The 10,459-nt window shown below is 37.7% G+C and overlaps 1 long non-coding RNA gene across 1 annotated transcript; it reads right to left on the reverse strand.

Moving 5' to 3' along the window:
• Nucleotides 1-10,376, reverse strand: LOC137991015 (uncharacterized). Its single transcript, XR_011121596.1, has 3 exons — nt 9,916-10,376; nt 5,029-5,099; nt 1-2,636 (listed from the first exon to the last, which is right to left on the reverse strand). It is a non-coding gene; the product is annotated as an uncharacterized lncRNA (long non-coding RNA).
• Between the last annotated feature and the right edge of the window lie 83 nt (nt 10,377-10,459).

The following is a 10,459-nucleotide window of genomic DNA, read 5'->3' on the forward strand; positions in this document are numbered from 1 at the left end:
ACTTGTGCCGTGATTTGTGCTGATAGAAACGAAACACTAATTCGAAAGATTAGCAAGTAGGGGAAAGTTTCGAATCGTCAAGAAAGTCAATTGATTTCACTCATGAAAGATCAGGTAGGCTTCAGGTGTAGGGGACGTACTAGACCGGGATTAAAAGATACATCTTATTGAAACTTAAGCTGACCATTTAGCGATGCAATGACTCTCGTCGATGAATACACGTTCATTTTTAATTTTTTTTTGTTCCATTCGACGAAAAATGTATCGATAGTCGTTGAGAATCGCCTCGCAACTTCCAAACACCAGTTTATACTTAAGATTTTAAATTTGTTGTCTCCTACATATGACGCCCTAATGCCACGACAATTGCGACTGCACATTAGTATACTATGACAAATTAACTGCATAGTTAGACCGAATTTACAAGTTACATCGAACTGTATGAGGTGCGCCACCCGCCAGTTCCGATGAAAAATACTACAAATTAGTATACTATGACAAATTAACTGCATGGTTAGACCGAATTTACAAGTTACATCCAACTGTATGAGGTGTGCCACCCGCCAGTTCAGATGGAAACTACTACAAATTAGTATACTATGACAAATTACCTGCATGGTTAGACCTACTTTCAAAGTTACATCGAACTGTATGAGGCGCGCCACCCGCCAGTTCAGATGGAAAATACTACAAATTAGTATACTATGACAAATTAACTACATGGTTAGACCTACTTTACAAATTACATGGAACTGTATGAGGCGTGCCACCCGCCAGTTCAGATGGAAAATACTACAAATTAGTGTACTACAATATGACAAATTAACTACATGGTTAGACCTACTTTACAAATTACATGGAACCGTATGAGGCGCGCCACCCGCCAGTTCAGATGGAAAATACTACAAATTAGTATACTATGACAAATTAACTACATGGTTAGACCTACTTTACAAATTACATCGAACTGTATGAGGCGTGCCACCCGCCAGTTCAGATGGAAAATACTACAAACTAGTATACTATGACAAATTACCTGCATGGTTAGACCTACTTTACAAATTACTACTTTACAAATTACATCGAACTGTATGAGGCGTGCCACCCGCCAGTTCAGATAGAAAATACTACAAATTAGTGTACTACAATATGACAAATTAACTACATGGTTAGACCTACGTTACAAATTACATCGAACTGTATGAGGTGCGCCACCCGCCAGTTCAGATGGAAAATACTACAAATTAGTATACTATGACAAATTAACTGCATGGTTAGACCGAATTCACAAGTTACATCCAACTGTATGAGGTGTGCCACCCGCCAGTTCAGATGAAAAATACTACAAATTAGTATGCTATGACAAATTACCTGCATGGTTAGACCTACTTTACAAATTACATCGAACTGTATGAGGCGTGCCACCCGCCAGTTCAGATGGAAAATACTACAAACTAGTATACTATGACAAATTACCTGCATGGTTAGACCTACTTTACAAATTACATGGAACTGTATGAGGCGTGCCACCCGCCAGTTCAGATGGAAAATACTACAAATTAGTGTACTACAATATGACAAATTAACTACATGGTTAGACCTGCTTTACAAATTACATCGAACCGTATGAGGCGCGCCACCCGCCAGTTCAGATGGAAAATACTTCAAATTAGTATACTATGACAAATTAACTACATGGTTAGACCTACTTTACAAATTACATCGAACTGTATGAGGCGTGCCACCCGCCAGTTCAGATGGAAAATACTACAAACTAGTATACTATGACAAATTACCTGCATGGTTAGACCTACTTTACAAATTACTACTTTACAAATTACATCGAACTGTATGAGGCGTGCCACCCGCCAGTTCAGATGGAAAATACTACAAATTAGTGTACTACAATATGACAAATTAACTACATGGTTAGACCTACGTTACAAATTACATCGAACTGTATGAGGTGCGCCACCCGCCAGTTCAGATGGAAAATACTACAAATTAGTATACTATGACAAATTAACTGCATGGTTAGACCGAATTCACAAGTTACATCCAACTGTATGAGGTGTGCCACCCGCCAGTTCAGATGAAAAATACTACAAATTAGTATGCTATGACTAATTATCTTTCAATCATTGTTGCCACATGCAGATGTGTTTATTAGAAAGATATCACTTGTGTTTGATGTATTTGCCACTGAACGATGACTCACAATTTCCTCAGACCCAAGGGACAGTGAAACCTTTCTTGATTTTTGTCAAAAAACTTACAGTATATGAACAGAGAAGTCACTGATTGTTGCAGTGAATATTTCTCCCTTGTATTCACCCAGTTCAATGTGAGAGCATTCGACTCTTCCATAATTACCTGATGTCTGGAACAAATTTACTTGACCCAGCTAAAACAGTTTGACCTAATAATGTTCACAAGGTATATCCAAAATGGCAATGAAACCTCTACCCTCCCAAGTTTTGACACAAAGACATCAATTATTATTCACAATTGCATCACAATTTGCAATCAGCACTGTCTGTTTCTTGCATCTCAGGAAATTCCCTCCAATTAAATTTCAATGCTCAATTTCCTTCAGCACTGCATCTTGTGGTTGAAGACAAAAGTACATGAAGGCCCTGGAAAAGAGTCACACCAGTCAATCAATCAATTTATATAATTTCATAATATCATTTTCGAAGAATGTTGTAACAAATCACTTTGCCATTCATAAGCAATGTTCCTGTGTAGGTGAAACTGAATAATGAAGCTAAGAGCTAAAGGAATTATTGCAAGAAACTTGTATCTTACCATGACGAGCTTAGGCAGACAAAAAAATATATGCAAATGAGCTTACGGTGATTTGAAATCACCCTTAGCTAATCATTAAGTGTAACTCAAGAACTCATTTCGCAAGTTTAGGTGTCGCAGATATCGCATCAGAGTCCGCTTCTGACATATTCAGTTACTTTTTTTTACACCTTTTAAGTCACAACGGAGAAGCATAAATCCACAAAACGTCATTCAGGGAACATTTTCCAGAGACTTTGCCTCATGTAGCTTGTGTGGCATGCAGCAATTCTCGCGAGGATTTTAGAGTAATTCTTGCTCGCACGATTCTGCAACACTGTAGCAAATACGCATAACTCGCTTTCAATTTTCGTATGCTTTGTATGTACAAAATTGGTTCCGCCTTCAGATAACAACAGTCCAAAACTGGACTGACTACCCAAGAGAGACAGAACTTATTAGTACAAAATAATAATTATTACAAAATTGGTTCTGCCTTCAGAGAACAACAGTCCAAACTGGACTGACTACCCAAGGGAGACAGAACTCATTAGCACAAAATAATTATTATTACAACATTGGTTCTGCCTTCAGAACTCATTAGTACAAAATAATAGTTATTACAAAATTGGTTCTGCCTTCAGATAACAACAGTCCAAAACTGGACTGACTACCCAAGAGAGACAGAACTTATTAGTACAAAATAATAATTATTACAAAATTGGTTCTGCCTTCAGATAACAAAAACAGTCCAAACTGGACTGACTACCCAAGAGAGACAGAACTTGTTAGCGCAAAATAATAATTATTACAAAATTGGTTCTGCCTTCAGATAACAACAGTCCAAACTGGACTGACTACCCAAGAGAGACAGAACTCATTAGCACAAAATAATTATTATTACAACATTAATTTGGTTCTGCCTTCAGATAACAACAGTCCAAAACTGGACTGACCACCCAAGAGAGACAGAACTCATTAGTACAAAATAATAGTTATTACAAAATTGGTTCTGCCTTCAGATAACAACAGTCCAAAACTGGACTGACTACCCAAGACAGACAGAACTCATTAGCACAAAAAAATTATTACAAAATTGGTTCTGCCTTCAGATAACAACAGTCCAAACTGGACTGACTACCCAAGAGAGACAGAACTCATTAGTACATTTAATAATTATTATTACAAAATTGGTTCTGCCTTCAGATAACAACAGTAAAAAATGGACTGACTACCCGAGAGAGACAGAACTTGTTAGGGTAAAATAAAAATGATTAAAGAGACTGGTTATGCCTTTTGATAACAAAAGTCAAAAACAGACTATCACATACAAGAAATTATTCAAAATGCAATCTGTTTTGCAATAATAATTTAATATTATAGATACTTTTAAAGATTACATTGAAACTGATCAATGTACTTCAGGTCTGGTATCCAGCTAGCAGCCTAAGGCTGTATTCTGTCTATTACATATATGTAGTCTGTTTCAGTCTGACCTCTACTCAAAAACAACAAACAGCACTTTCCTATGCTAAATTTCTCATTGGGCTAGCTCTGGGGCATTGAGGTACACAAGCAACCCCACCATGACAAGGTATGGACTATGCGGTGGTTGCAAAGTACAAAATGATCAGAAAATCGTCTGGCATTACACAGAGTAAACTCCCAGGAGTCAATCGGTTTAGTAAAAATTTACAAACTAACAAACAAAACAAATGACAAATTATCCTAATGATCTTTTGCTTATTAGCTTGGCTCCACATAACAAGCTAAATTATGCTTCACAAATTATTATTATTATTATCATTATCATTATCATTATTAGGATATGTTGGTCAACTTTGTTTTTCATGCTCGACTGGTTATTTCATATCCAACAAGCCTGAATGCAATAATATTGTTTTATTGAAAATGTCCCCAAAATAGAGAGAAATCTACTGACTTCATTGTGTAACTGTATATTTTCAGCTGACATGTACCCTTTCCATCATTTTGTAGAGCATGGAATATTAGCTCATATACCAGGATGGCAGGGCCAATGAAAACTTCTGAATTGTATTACACAATGATAAAATTTTTAATATTTATTATGTTAATAGACATCACAAAATTTACATAGTCTCACTTTGAAAGAGAGCACAAAACAATTTATCTCATTGGTCTCTGTGCAATGTACATGTATGTAGTGTTTCCATGGTACTTTTAAAAATACAAGAGTTTCCTTAAATAACAGTTACCTACCTTTTAGAAACGTCCCATTCAAGACAACCTCCACCAGCCCTTTTTAGCTGCCAAAGATCTAATACATTGCCCTGAAACAAAATATGGACATATAAAAACCCTACAAGGTCAGCTTCATGACCCGACATAATGGTTATGGTAGGAGCTACAAATTTGACCAGCTGGAATTCCTTGTTGACACCCTGGCTTACAAACTTATATGGAAGCCTGTGACAACATCCCTAAGTGTCCACCTTACCAAACTGACCATTTTGTACATGTAATAAAATCAATAATAATTATTTATTGTTGAATTTTTCATACCTTTTTATTGATAAAATGTCTGAATTAGTGTTTGAAGGGTACAACTCAAAACAAATTTTGGGAATAAAGCACTCAAAGCACTAGCTTGTGAGATTTCCCATATCCAATTAAAACAGTGGAGCAATCATGCCAAAAATTGTCTCTTAAAACAAACGTTTTGAGATATGTATAAAAATTCCTCAAGATGGCTTTTTGTGTATTGTTATGAATAGGCCATTTCCGAGTTCCTGTCTGCTTCCTCTTCAAAGCAAGTCTAAGTGCGAAGTCTTTGTGATGGTAATTAGGTCTACTTTACATATGAATGAAAACTAATTTTCAGGAGAAAAACTTCGCACTTAGACTCGCTTTGAAGAGGAGGCAGACATGAATTCGGAAATGGCTTATTAGATTAACAACCCGCTCCCTCCTGAGAGTGACACTTAAAGATCGTTTTCACTGTCACGCAATAAAAAAATAAATCGAAAACCATCCAGTGGAAAAAGTCAAGACTTCGTGATGTTGTAGAAGATAAATGAAGAAGACACTTCTCCAAGTTTTAGGCCCGTGCGTTTCCTCAAACTTCAGATAATCGTCGAAATGTTTCGCGGAAATTTACAGAGCCCAGTATGAAAACGCCATGTTGGTGCACATCTGTGGTGCACCAATATGGCGGCCGGAAAATAGTGTCAACATCTGTTACTTACTTTGGCTATCTAGGCGAGTGATCATCTGTACTGAACAGAGAGCTATTTACTTAAGCACTTTTCCTAATGCTTTAAATTCTAAAAAGGCTCAACACCATGAGATAAATATATATTTCTCAATAAACTTGATCGTCGCCTCGTGTCACGCACCGCTATAACTCAGAAATTCAAAATGCTCTGGTTTCCAAACGAAGCACGCTATTGAGCTTTAAAATTGCAAATGGATACAAATTTACCGCCTCTTATGCCTGATGAGGATAAAAACTTTCGTGGCTCTTCAGTTTTGGATTTTAGAAAATGATGACGTCACGTGAAAACGATCTATAGATTTTACTCTGTCTAATGCCAGACGATTTTATTCATCAATGGGGGCCTCTTCAGGGATGAATGGGTTAAGTACTTATCAAATAAAATTTGAGGTTTTGGTGGGAGAAATTGCAATATTAACTGCATCACAATACAAGGCTGCTGCCTAAGAAAATTTTAAAGGGGCCCTCAGAGCTAAACGCTGAGAACTTAGGAGCCCAACATATGAAGTGAAAGGCGTTGCTGTGAAAAATTAAGGAGCCCAGAGCTATTCTTTGGGAGCCCTAGGCTACCGGGCTCCTGTTAGGCAACAGCCTTGCAATATGATTGGTATATTTAGATGGCTAGCTCTAATACATAACAGTACATGTACAGGGTTCTCCCTAGTTTTCAGCGCAACAGGTATGGCACCTTTTCACACCGGTAAAGCAATTGGTTAATGTTGGAGGTTCTGCAAAGGATAAGCGACTTCTGAGTGTTTGCAGGCGGTAATAAGTGCTCTTACAAGCAGTAAATTTTACCGGTAGCTTTATCAATGTTTCATGAAAAATGCTAGTAATGCAAATGCTTTTGAGTAGTCTACTATGGAATACCCCAGAAGACAACTGAATTTCTTTTTGTTAAGGCCCACATACATGTACATGCAAACAAGCAAGTGACAAGTAACAAGCGAGAAAGCTTGTATACATGTACCATGTCATAGGAAATAGTTACATATCACCCTGCACAAGCAATGTGGAATACAGCCGAATATATGCTGTGCAGTTATTGACTGATTGGTTAAATCTTTTTATGACTTGGTATAAAGGGCTTCACATTGCTGAACATGTGACATTGTTTGCACAAGGAGCCAGAGCCAGCCAAATTTTTGAGCGGCCCATCAAAGAAATTTGAACGCAAGGTTAAATTCCTAGAATACTTTTTCTCACAGTCCAGGAACGAAGGTGTGAAAAAGCAACGTGATCCCAATCCACACGTCAATAATAATAACACCGTAACTGTTCATTAAAGTTGTTAAGATCGAGATCACGTAGTGCAGTATGACATAGGAATAAAAATAGTAACAGTAGAACCGAAAGAGTTAATTCTTCATGTGAATTGTTCCATGTCTGTTTATATTATTTTCTCGTCATCATGTCACACACCAGGCAGTTACTTTAATGTTTAACTCCTCATTTCACAACAAAAGTAAATGCAATATTGCCAGGCTTGCGGATTTGTTTAATCTAACAGCAGTACCGCTAAAAGAGAGGGCCTATTTTCGTCACCCAGCACGTTGGGTGAGTGGTCGCGTAGAAGAGAATTTCAACTTATATGGTGGCCCAATGTCTATTCGCAAGCAAAATACTGGACATTTGCGACAGAGATTCTTTCTCGGACACACTGCACTCGTAAATTAATTCATTCATGAGGATTTGGCATAGTAACTTTTAGGTCTAGTGAAGAACTTATAAAAAAGGGCACTCGAATTCTCCTTCCCTCTTTCTCCTCTGATGAAAAGACAATAAAACATGTGCAATACAGTATATAAGATATGCAATTTAAACAATAAAAATTGTTAATGTCAAGTGTTTGTCTCTCTGTAAAGAATTCTCTATAGGGTAGACATTGAAAGCTATTTTGTTCAGAAAATTTGTTTCATTCATAAAAGGAGTAATTTTCAATAATGTACATGTACAAACATTACCGAGACTTTCTTTAACTGATCTTGTGTTGCCTGAAAATAAACCTATAATGGTATGATATGAAACATCAAAAGCACCCATTGAATGAAAGTCAGTATACATGTAGATAGTTATAAACTGCATGACAACGACAGTGTCAGCAATTATTCGGTGCCCTTGAATTAAATTTGATTTTTGTCAGCCTTTTCAGGTGATCAGTTGTTTCTTTGTTGTACTTACATCCAGTGTAAGAAATATGGGAAACATAAAAATCCCAGTGAGTTAATAGATTGTATACCTCAGGTATATGCTACCCAAGAGGTTACAGAGTGAAATGGTGAAAGAGTGATCATGAGTTATGGATTGTATACCTCAGGTATATGCTACCCAAGAGGTTACAAAATGAAATGGTGACACAGTGAGTTAATAGATTGTATACCTCAGGTATATGCTACCCAAGAGGTTACAAAGTGAAATGGTGACACAGTGAGTTATGGATTGTATACCTCAGTTATATGCTACCCAAGAGGTTACAAAGTGAACTGGTGACACAGTGAGTTAATAGATTGTATACCTCAGGTATATGCTACCCAAGAGGTTACAAAGTGAAATGGTGACACAGTGAGTTAAGAATTGTATACCTCAGGTATATGCTACCCAAGAGGTTACAAAGTAAAATGGTGTGACAGTGAGTTAAGGATTGTATACCTCAGGTATATGCTACACAATTAAATTATTAATAGCATAGCTGTAAATTTAATTTTGTATACTCTTTCGCATCAACTTTTAGGCCATGCTTTAACTTGCTTTTTCTGTGCACTTAGATTGCTAAGAAGTAATTCCAGGTTTCACCTGAAAGGATTGTGATTGTGCATAGACCTCAAAAACCCAACTCCTCCCTCACCTCTCATCATTGTCTGCCACCCTTCATCTGGGATTCTGGCCTCAAAAGAACCCAGTCGGGAAGTCAAAATTTGTGCAAATAGTGTTGCAGCACATCTGGAAAAATAACCTAGCGATCAAGTCCACAGAACCGCCTTATCAAGGACAATCAAAGAAATTAGATAATTTATATTTTGGTCAAATTGATGGAATAAGATTTGTCATCAAGATACTTTATTTGGGTGGGATTGACGGAGGTATTGACAATTAATGGGAGACCAAAGCAAGATAATCTCCCAGGCGGTTTCTTCTGAAGTGTAACCGACCTTTCAGTGAAATCTAGTGTCAAAGGAGTCATCTTATTAAGCACCCAGTCCAAAATTTAGCTTGCTCTGGCTCCTCGTGCATGAGAAACCAGTGAAGGTACATGTAGTTATACAGGTGACAAGGGAGTAACTACAGAATAACCGGCACTATTGTGCTCTTGTAGTGGCATCGTTTGAAGAACAAGGCATCTGCAAGTGGCGAATAAGGGGCTGGGTATACAGAGATCCATATATTACATGTAACAGCCCACTTTCGATATATTAAAATTCAGTCCTAAACAAAAGGCATCATCTCGAGGCTCTGGGGAATAAACTCATACAAATCCTTATATTTATTCCCCAGAGCCTCGAGATGATGTCTTTTGTTTCGAACTGAATTTTAATATATCTAAATCGGTCTATACCCTATTCGTTATTATTGTTATTGCCTTAAATGGCCTTAATACAATATAAAGTGAAATTACTAAGGGAGTAGGCCTGCAAAAGTAATGACTGTGCTGAGGCCCTCCTTGGCGTTTTGGGAAACGAGGGAAGATGGCTATTTTGAACTGGGGAACAGAGGAACAAGGGGGAACAGAGGAACAAGGCGACATAAACAATTTTAGGGAGCAAAAAGCTGGGTACAAGTTTAAAAGTAAATTGGGCTGGGAACAAGGGAACAAAACTTTAAAATTTTAAGCCATTTAACCTTAAATCAGGTTTGTAAGTAAGATGACGACTTACCGAAAACTCCTCCGGCAGTCTTTTGCTTTTCGGATCTTTTGAATCTTCCCACCCATTCGCTAAATGTAGCTGTTCGGCCAGGCCACCCTTTGTTCCAAACGTTCGTAGAACTCCCTTTACGTTTTGAAGAAGGTCTCTATTTTTGCCATGAAGTCTTCACCGATTAACCCTTTCGGAGACTGTCTGAGGTTGAATCATGTCACTGGCGTGTATCTTTGTGGCGAATGCTGATTATCTGACCTGAATTGTCGTTGCCCTTTCTTCCGGATTCCGTCGATGTTTACTGGGTTTATTTGGTGGAATGCGTGCCATTTCACCCGCACAAAATGTTAAGGAAATCCGAATCGCAAAGATTCAATTTTGGTCGTCCAACAAGGGAAAAAGAGAGGAAGAGCACATGCACTGATCGCCCGCGCGAAAAACGAACCGATAATTCAAACCGATCTCGTTCCCAGAGTCTTTGCGGCGGGGCAATTCATGATGGCGGACAAAGTTGTTGAATCATGTAATTATTGTGAAATGTCCACAATCCTTCTCTTTGTGC

Source organism: Montipora foliosa, chromosome 2 (genome assembly GCF_036669935.1).
Source record: "Montipora foliosa isolate CH-2021 chromosome 2, ASM3666993v2, whole genome shotgun sequence".
In the NCBI taxonomy this organism is placed as follows: Eukaryota; Metazoa; Cnidaria; class Anthozoa; order Scleractinia; family Acroporidae; genus Montipora; species Montipora foliosa.